The sequence below is a fragment of the Lampris incognitus genome, chromosome 11 (genome assembly GCF_029633865.1).
Source record: "Lampris incognitus isolate fLamInc1 chromosome 11, fLamInc1.hap2, whole genome shotgun sequence".
In the NCBI taxonomy this organism is placed as follows: domain Eukaryota; kingdom Metazoa; phylum Chordata; class Actinopteri; order Lampriformes; family Lampridae; genus Lampris; species Lampris incognitus.
Genome location: NC_079221.1, coordinates 16,739,853 through 16,750,882, shown reverse-complemented (window position 1 = coordinate 16,750,882; position 11,030 = coordinate 16,739,853).

Below are 11,030 nucleotides of genomic sequence, written 5' to 3'. Positions count from 1 at the left end.
TGGGTAAGGTGGTTCTGATTCTCCTACCCATGAGCAATTCCGCTGGACTGGCTCCAGTGGAAGAAGAGGGTGTAGCTCTGTATGTCAACAGGGCGAGGAGAGGGTCTTCCTGCCTTAATATGCTTTTGGCTATCTGAACAGCCCTCTCTGCCTGTCCATTACTCTGGGGGTTGTGTGGGCTTGAAGTCACATGGATGAAATCATAATCCTCACTGAACCTCCTCATCTCTTCTGAAACTAGCTGTGGCCCATTATCGCTAACTACAATTTCAGGGATACCAAAACGTGCAAATGTAGCCTTCAGCCTAGCTACAACCTGACTGCTAGTAGTTGTTGGTAGATTTAGGATCTCCAAAAACCTGGAATAATAGTCAGACACTATCAAGTAGTTTTGCTTTTTGTACCCACACAGGTCTATGCCAACTTTCTGCCATGGTCTGGATGGGAGCTCACTTGACATTAAAGGCTCTTTTCTCTGTGTGTTCTTGTGTTCTCTGCAGAATTGACATTGCTGTATCTTTGTTGTAATGTGCTCTGTCATTTTGGGCCACCACACTGACTGGCTAGCTCTCTCTCTGCACTTAACTATCCCCTGGTGCCCGTCGTGTATTCTGTCCAAGATCACCTCCCTCATCTCTGTGGGAATGACGATACGACTGCCTCTGATGACTAAACCATCTACCTCAGATAACTCCCCTCTCACCTGATAAAAGTCTCTGACTGTCTCCGGCACTTTATCGACATACTCAGGCCAGCCGTGTCTGATGAAGCCCAACACTGTCTGGAGCTGCAGATCCCCATCCGTGCTCTGTTTTATCTCCTGCATCCTTTGAGGTGTGGCAGGCACCTGGCACATGATGGCATCAATGTGCGCTGCAACATCATCATGAGAAGCACCATCTCCGTAGCGCTGCTCTGGGCCTCTGGAGAGTGCATCAGCCACAGCTAAAGTTTTGCCTGGTGCGTATTCAGCCACTGCATTGAAACGCATCAGCCTCATTAACAGTCTCTGGCACCTAATGGGCACATTATCCAAGTCTTTGCTGTTCATGAGAGGCACTAGTGGTTTATGATCGGTGACAAGTCTGAAATTGTCAAGCCCAAACAAGTACTTCTCGAACCTTTCACATGCCCAGACGCTGGCTAAGCACTCTTTCTCGATCTGTGCGTACCTTGTCTCTGCGTCACTCAGCCGTCGGGAGCAGTAGGCCACGGGCTTCCAGTGTTCCCCGTGCTGCTGGAGCAGAACGCCCCCCAGCCCGTAGCTGCTGGCATCTGCTGACACCACCGTAGCCTTAGTGACGTCATAAAAGGTGAGTACCGGGGCGGTGGCGAGTGCTGCTTTAAGGTCTTGGAATGCTGTGTTCTGTGCAGGTCCCCACAGCCACTCTGTCGTTGCTTTAAGCAGTCCATAAAGCGGCTGACCTACAGTGGACAGCTCTGGGACGTATTTTGCCAAATAGTTCACCATCCCGAGGAACCTCTTGAGTTCCGTCACGTTCTGGGGCTGAGGAAAGTTCTCTATTCCGGCCACTTTGTCCGGGTCAGGTCTGATGCCTGCCTCGTTGATGATATGACCAAGGAAGCGGACTTGTTTCTGTTTGAACTTGCATTTCGCTTGGTTCAGTTTGAGACCTGCTGTTTCAATGACCCCCAGCGCCTCTGCTAGGCGCCGGTCATGGATTTCCTCAGTCTCTCCATGTATAAGGATGTCATCCATGTACACCTCTGTGCCCTCTAGCCCGGTCAGAGTTTCCGCCATCTTTCTCTGGAAAATCTCTGGAGCACTCGTTATACCAAATGGAAGGCGGCAGAAAGCATACCTCCCAAATGGGGTGATGAAAGTGGTGAGCCCCCTGCTGTCTTCATGCAAGGGGATCTGGTAAAACCCACTTGCTGCATCCAACGTTGTGAAGAACTTTGACCCTGCGAGCCTTGGCATTATTTCCTCCATAGTGGGCAGCACGTATTTCTCACGTTTCACCGCTCGATTCAGCCTCCTGAGGTCAGCGCAGCAGCGAACCTCTTTCTTGTTCGGTTTCAGCACCGGCACCATAGCGGCGCACCATTCTGTGGGCTGAGTCACTTTTTCAATAATGCCCTCATTTTCCATGCGCTGCAGTTCTTTCTTAACCAGTGGTACAAGTGGCAGCGGTATCCGTCTGGCTGTATGCACCGCGTATGGCTGGGCACCCTCCACCAGAGCTATTTTCACTGGGTCTGTTTTCAGCAGTCCACTTGAACCGAAAACTCCACTGACCTCATTCATCCGCTTCACTAGACCCATCTCCACTGCCTCTGGACGACTCAGCAGACAGCTGCCTCTCCCCTTGATCACATACACTGGAAAGGAGTATTGTTTCTCCTTGTAGTTGGTTGTGGCTTGAAACTGTCCTATGCAGCTGATGTTTCCACCTGGGCTTATGAAGCATGTGTCAGGAGGTCCCAGTTTTATGTTTGGCTTCAGCTTTTTAAATGTCCCTTGGTTGATAACAGTAGCGTCAGCCCCCGTGTCAATTTTAAAGGTTATTGGTACATCACTTATTGTTAAACTAACAGTCCAATCTTCCTGACTGCTCTCTTTGCCAACTTCTCCCAGAAAGTACAGCTGTTTAACCTCTTCAGTGACTTCTCTCACCGCTTTAGAGTGACATACACGCTCCCAATGTCCCTTTTTATGACACTTGTTGCACTTACTGTTCGTTGCAGGACACTTCCGCTCATCGGTGTGCTGCGTCTTGCCGCACCTCCCGCATTCATCTACTTTGTTGGTTGCAGGTCTGCTGCAACCATGACGCTGTCCGCCCTTTTTGTTTTGGCGTTCGTCCCGCCATCGGACAACATTGACGTTAGCCAGCAGGGCCTCTGGTTGGTTAGCTTGGAGGCTGAGCTGCTTTGTTATTGCCTCCGCCTGGCGCACTTGTTCAATGACTTTCACCAGAGTAAGGTCCGCTGTGAGCTGGAACTGACGGGAGAGCACCTTATCTTTTATGCCCACTACCAGACGATCTCTGATATGTTCATCCCTCTTGTCCCCAAACTCACAGTGTTCAGACAGCTCATACAATGTCCGGATGTACATCTCCGCTGTCTCTCCTGGCTGCTGGCTACGTTGATAGAAGCACGCCCTCTCATGTATGATGTTACGGCGGGGAATAAAGTAGCCGTCGAACTTTTTCAGTACGATATCATAGTCCACTTTATCACCCTCCGCCGCGAAGTCAAACGAGCTGAATATCTTTTCAGCCTCGCTGCCCATTGCATAAATCAGCGAACTCACTTGAATCTCCCCGTCGTCTTTATCCAGCTTTGTCGCGAGCCTGAAGCGCGAAAACCGTTGTCTCCACTCCGGCCATTCAACGGGGCAGTCAAACTTGAATTCACTCGGCGGATTAAACTTCGGCATGACCGCTCGTGTTCCGATACACAGACTATTCTGACACCATGTAATGTCCGTAGACGCCTTGTCTTACTGACATAAGAATAATTCAAGAACGAGCCGACTTCGTAGGTTCTTAACTGTGTAGCTTTTACTAGCGTTCATCCGACATACAACCTTCATAACATGCGCTTCTCACTTCCTGTATACGTCACACGCACTGCACGTACACCCGTGAGTAGGTCAAGTTAAACACGTGACCTTTCATTCATTACACCATGAGTGAGGGACTGTGCATAGCCAGGATCCTAGAAGGGCTCCCTGACTTTTTCAAGCCGCTTGTAGTTCATGTCGCGCAGAATGAAGGCAGCGTAACCTTCACAGGTTTCAAGAGAAGGCTGAGAAACTACGAAGAGGCTGAAAGAAGGAGTGCAGCTGACAGCACGGACAACGTGATGAAGACGGCGACACGACAAGGCCGCGGCCTTCTACCAAAAGTCCAGGTAATAACAAAAGGGAAGAAACAGCGAGCGTCACATGTTACAGGTGCGGAAGAAAAGGACACAAAGCGAAGGGCTGCAAAGCAAAAGTGTGGCGCAATTACTGCAAGAGGGACAACCACGCCGAGTCCATGTGCAGAAGAAAAGGACAAGACGATGCCAGAAAAGTGTTCGATGAGGAGGTCGACGACCAGGACCACGTCTTTAAAGCAAAGCATCGCAAAGAGGAGAGAAACGACATCCCACAACGGAAGCCCCCGAACAAGGTGAAGATGAAAGGCACCATGGTGGACGGCGGCGCAACGTCGCACATTATTAACGACATAAAGAAGTTCATCAGCTTCGACAGCTCATTCAAGCCGGGCAGCCATTCGGTCGAGTCAGCTGATGGAACAAAATGCAGCGGGATGGCCCAACTCAGAGGAACGGCATTGATCTACCTACGAGGCAGCGAGGGGAAACAACACAGAGCGCAGCTGCGAGACGCTCTTTACATGCCGTCTTACCCCCTCTGACATCTTTTCTGTCGCCAGGGCTACAAACGGAGGAGCGACGATCACATTCAGAAAGGGGGACGGCTACATGGTCACCAAAAACGGTAACACTTTCAACATATATGAAAATGGCAACCTGTAATACTTACCTAGTACCTTTGATGAAAATTTAGACCATTGTAAAGCATGCTATGATGTACAAACATGGCATGAGATATTGGGTCATTATAATCATGACGATGTGCAAAAATTGCAAAGTGTGGTAAAAGGTATGGAGATAAAGGGTGGTACTGCAGGGCCAAAACAGGTGTGTGAAGTGTGCATAAAAGGAAAATTTGTGCAGACAAGAAATCGGGAACCTGACACTAGAGCTAAAAAGCCATTAGAATTGGTTCATACTGACCTAACAGGCCCAATGCAAACACCAAGCACTGAAGGATTTAAATATGCCCAATCTTTTACTGATGATTATTCTGGTACAATGATGGTGTACTTTCTGAAGTCAAAATGTGATGCTGTACAAACTACAGAACGGTTTCTGGCTGATATAGCACCTTACGGTGAAATTAAATGTATTTGGTCAGACAATGGTACTGAATTTACCAGCAAGGAATTCAGAGGGTTAATGGCCAAAAATAAGATCAGGCAGAAACATCCGCGCCTTACTCCCCTCACCAGAACGGCACAGCGGAGCGAGGGTGGAGAACCCTAGGTTATATGAGCAGATGCCTACTTATTGAAAGTGGTTTGCCAAATTACTTATGGAATTATACTATGCAGACGGCAGCATACATAAGAAACAGGTGTTACAATAGGAGAACTAAGAAAACGCCATATGAAATGTTCACAGGAAAAGTACCAAACGTGTCAAAGTTACAAAAGTTTGGATCTGTTTGTTTTCCATATAAACAGGAAAAGGGAAAATTTGAGTCCCGATGTGAACAGGGAATTTTCATCGGCTATGACAAAAATAGTCCAGCCTACCTGGTCTATTACCCTGAAACGGAATAGGTCCAACAACACAGACTAGTGAAGTTCTCAAACAAAGCATATAGAGAGAAGGGAACTCAGACATCAGTCACACACAGGAGTTGACTACAGTGTGCTGGTACCAGTTGGGGTACCAGAGGTTACAACTGGTGACCGCGATGTCAATGATGAAAATGTTGTAAATGAAAATGTAACTGATATAAATTGTGGTGGTACTGAATCGTTACCTGAACAGACTTGATGAAACTGTTAACAAAAGGTACCTACCTAGAGACAGGAGGAAACCTGCTCATTTCCAGGAATTCGAAATGGAGGACTCTGAGGAAAGTTTGAACATTTGCATTGACTCTTGTTACAGAGCAGTATGTGATACCCCTCAGTCCTACCAGGATGCCATTGCGTCCACAAAATCCAAACAATGGAAAAACGCAATGAGGGAGGAAATGAAATCACTTGAGGCAATTGAAACGTACAGCCTCACAGCATTGCCCCCAGTTAAAAGTGCAGTGGGGGAAAATGGGTTTCTGCTTTGAAACGGGGCATTGATGGTTCTGAAAAATACAAAGCGAGGTACGTAGCTAAAGGCTACAGTAATAAAAAAAAGGCTGATTATGATGAAACATTCTCACCAACTGCTGATATGTCCAGTGTAAGGGTCATTATGCAGAAGGCTGCACAAGAAAGTTTAATTTCGCACCAAATGGACGTAAAAACTGCGTATTTACACGCGCTGATTGATTGTGAATTGTATATAGAGCAGCCGGAAGGGTTTGTGAAAAAGTCGACCTCAGGTGAAACACTTGTATGCAAACTTAACAAGTCACTTTATGGTCTTAAGCAATCTGGTATAAACTGGAACGCACTATTACATGCTCGTCTGTGTGACAATGGTTTCAAACAAAATCCCGCAGATCATTGTGTGTATTCAAAAGTGAGCCAAAATGAAAAAGTGATCTTACTGATCTGGGTTGATGACCTCATTATAGCAGCTAGCAATGAGGCCATATTGCAAAACGTAAAGAAAATGCTCACAGAGAGGTTTGAAATGAAGGATATGGGTAAATTAAAGCATTTTTTAGGCATAGAGTTCACCCAGACAGAAGGGCAAGTCAAAATCTACGAAGACAATCAGGACACTATAGCAATCGCTAAAAACCCAGTACACTGACAAAGGTGTAATATCCATATTAAATACCACTTCATTAGAGAAATTGTGAACAGTGGTAGAGTGATTTTGGAGTACTGCCCCACAGAGCTGATGGTGGAAGAGCTGATGACTAAACCAGCAACCAAGGTGAAACTGAGAAAGTTTAGTCAGGACATATTTGGCACTTAGAGTGCGGTTAGTGCACAGAGCACAGTGTTTTTGTTTACATTATTAAGGTAAAGAAGGGACCTTATTTTTGTTGTTTATTTCCAAGTGAACCCCAGTAAGCCAAATTCGAGTGGGGGCGTTAACATGTATAAAAACTGTGTCTGTGGCGCGAATTTCCCTTACGGGTGTTTTGTATATTGTACTGCTACCGTAGGTCCAGCGGTGATGTAATCACGCTGTCTGGCGTGTGCACTTGTACAGTGTGTGCATGAGATTAAAAAAATGCGCCGTGGTCACATCTAATGCGAGCTCTGTATAAAAGTGAATGCAAATGCATTGTGAAGAAAAAATAAACTCACCATCGTTGTTGAAAACAAGTCTTTATTTGTGAGTACGCAAAGTATAATCCGCTGAAGAAAAACACCTCAACAAGATCTTTGGCTGGTGACTCCAGAAATCACAAATTCTGTGACTAAGGTTGCAATGTCTTCTGCTCCATTGACAGACCATTGTGTAATTGAAATAGCTCTTAAACCAGATGGTAATCATGAATGTAGAACAAAATTATTGGAAGTTCAATGCTGATCTGTTAAATTTAGAAGAATATGTTAAGGAAGTAAAGGCATTAATGGTGTAAATTAAAAGTGATAAAGAAATAGATACTTACTGCAGGAAATGGGAATATTTTAAATATAAGGTCAGGAGTCTATCAATTAAATTTAGTAAAACCAGATGTCAACAGCAAAGGGAAGATGGCTATAATTGGTTCAAGAAATTAATGAATGTTGTAAAAAAAACCGAGTTATCAGATGAAAACAAAGCAAAGATATTGAGTTTACAAGCCAGATTAGATAACTTGTTCATCCAACGGGCACAGGGAGTTTATGTTCGATCCAGAGCTAAATGTATAGAACAAGGGGAGAAGAGCACGTCTTTTTTTCTTTTTTTTTTTGGACTGGAAAGGAGGAGACAAGAAAGAAATACAATACATGTTTTGATGATCAATGATAGAGAATGTTCTGACACAAATTTCTGAAGAAATTCATCAATTCTATTCCAAATTATACTCTTCATCCTATTCAGTTGAGGATTCATTATCATTTCTTGAAAGTATTAAACATTATATTCCTAAAATTGATTTGGCATTTAAAGAAATGTGTGATTCTGGGATTAGAATGAAGGAATTGGATAAAGCTATAAAGCAAATGTCAGTAGGTAAAGCTCCTGGTCAAGATGGTTTAACCTCAAACTTTTATAATTTGTTCTGGGAAGATATAAAAGAACTGTTATTTAATGCCCTAAAAGAATGTATTGAAAACAATAACTTAATGTCGACCATGAAGCAAGGTATTGTTACTTTGTTACCTAAACCTGGTAAAGACAAAAGATTTATTGATAACCTGAGACCAATAACTTTATTGAATGTGGATTACAAATTATTTATGCATATTATTGCCAATCGGATGAAAGTAGGTATAGGACAGATAATAAGTGAAACTCAATCGGGGTTTCTTAAAGATAGGTCTATACATAATAACATTAGGCTGGTTCTTGATTTACTAGATTATAATTACTTGATCGAAGACAATGGTTTCATAATGTTTTTAGATTTTTAAAAAGCCTTTGATTTAATTGAACATCCATTTATAATTAAGTCTTTAGAATATTTTGGTTTTGGTCCAAATTTTATAAAGGTAATTCATATGATGTATAATGACATTAATAGTTCAGTTTCTCTCCCTAAAGGAACATCTAAAAGATTTGAGGTTAAACGAGGGATTCGACAGGGTTGTTCTTGCTCCCCTTTGTTATTTATTTTAGTTGCAGAATTGTTGGCTATTTTTATAAAAAATAGTCCAGACATTAAGCCTTTAAATGTGATAGGCAATCATCTGGTCATAACTCAGCTGGCAGATGATACTACCATCTTCCTCAAGAGGTCAGAACAGATCCCTCTGGTAATCAAGATGATAGATGAGTTTTCTAAAGCATCTGGAGTACACTTAAATTTTTTAAAAAAAGTGAACTAATTGCTATACATGACCATCCACTACTAGATTTGTAAAAAATGAAGTAAAATACTTAGGCGTGGTTATAACTAAAATTGTAAAGCTAGAGAAGAACTAAATATTTACTGTTCTAAGAAAAGTAAATCTATACTCAGTTCTTGGTTACAGAGGGATTTATCAATCTTTGGACGTATTTTGATAACTGAAATTGAAACATTATCTAGAGTTATGTATCCAGCTTTTTCAATAGAAATTCCTGACAATTTAATAAATCAATGAATCAAACAAATTTCAACTTTATTTGGAAAAACAAACATTAAAAAAAATTCCAAGATGGCGGCGCGCTGGACGCAGCGGCTACTGCGGCTCCCTGTTCAGTGTCGTGTTTTCTTTGTTATTTATATGTTAGTTTTAAGTTTATTTACAAGTGTAGGTCATGCACTCTTCTACAACCGTCAGGAACTTGTAAACCTCAGAACGGATTACTCACTTCCCTCCACCATCACGGACAATTTCCCCATCGATATTATCCGCTCACCGGTCTCGCAGTGGAAACGCTGCCCCGTCGGCATCGTAAACCAAAGAGGGAGAAACGTGGCGGGCTACATGCTAAGCTAAGTAGCGTTCCCTTCAAAGCTTCCCTCCCCAGCATCTTCATGGCTAATGTCCGATCGTTAGCTAACAAAATGGACGAGATCAGACTCAGGCTGTCCTCTCAGAAAAGGCTGCAGAACTGCTGTCTGCTGATGTTTACGGAGACTTGGCTCAACAGCAACGTAGCCGACTCGGCAGTCGAGCTAGCGGGCCGCACAGCCTTCCGTGCCGACAGGACAGCGGACTCCGGCAAGATCCGCGGAGGAGGTTTGAGTATTTATGTCAATAACTCTTGGTGCAACAATATAAAGATCGTCGAAAGGCATCGCTCTGCTGATCTCGAGCTCCTTATGATTCAGTGCAGGCATTTTTACCTGCCTAGGGAGCTAACGGCCATTACCATCGCCGCTGTATACATCCCCCCACATGCTAATGCCAAGGAAGCACTTAAGCAGCTACAATGTGCCATCAGCAGACAACAGACCAAACACCCGGACAATGCCTTTATCACAGGGGGTGACTTTAATCAGGCTAACCTCAGGGCTGTATTGCCCAAATTCCATCAGCATGTCTCCTGCCCCACTAGGGGACAAAACACCCTGGACCATCTCTATACAAACATCAAGGACTCATACAAAGCCACTCCCTGCCCTGATCTGGGGCATTCTGACCACCTCTGCCTGTTCCTGGTCCCAGCCTACAAACCTCTAATAAAACGGATCAAGCCAGCAGTAAAGACAATCACTGTCCGGCCAGAAGGAGCAGTCTCTGAACTCCAGGACTGTTTTGAAAACACAGACTGGAGTATTTTTGCACATTCAGCTACCCATGGCTCCCATATAGACATTAATGAACAGACATCTGCCATACTAGCCTACATTAACTTTTGTACTGAGAGTGTCACAACAAAAAAATCGGTCCGCACCTTTCCAAACCAGAAACCCTGGATGAGCAGTGAGGTCCGGCAGCTGCTGAAAGTCCGGGATGCAGCATTTAAGTCAGGTAACTGTGAGGCCTACAGCGCAGCCAGATCCAACCTCAAAAAGGGCATCAGAACAGCCAAACATAAATATTCCCTACGAATAGAGGACCACTTTCACAATAACTCTGATCCTCGGCGAATGTAGTCTATCACAGACTACAAAAGCTCTAATCGCGGTCCCACTGTCCATGATGCCTTCCTGCCAGACAAGCTAAATCATTTCTATGCCCGCTTCGACAAGGACAATACTGACCCAGCCACAAAAATCCCCAGCCACCCAGAAAACCAGGTGCTCACTCTATCAGTCGCAGAGGTCAGAGAATCACTGCGCAGAGTGAAGACACGGAAGGCTGCCGGACCAGACGGCATACCGGGTTGGGTCTACCAGGAATGTGCTGACCAGCTAGCTGAGGTCTTCACACCTGTATTTAACCTCTCACTGTCCCAATCTAAAGTTCCAGCATGCTTTAAGACCACCTCTATCATTCCTGTCTCCAAGAAACCAACATCCACATGTCTGAATGACTACCGACCCATAGCACTCATCCCCATTGCCATGAAGTGCTTTGAAAGACTGGTTCTGGCTCACATCAAAAACATTATCCCCCCCACATTCGATCCAAATCAGTTCGCCTACCGCCCCAAAAGGTCTACTGAGGATGCCATTGCCACTGCCCTGCACGTTGCTCTGACCCACCTTGAACTTAACAACACATACATCCGGATGCTATTTATAGATTACAGCTCTGCCTTCAACACTATCATCC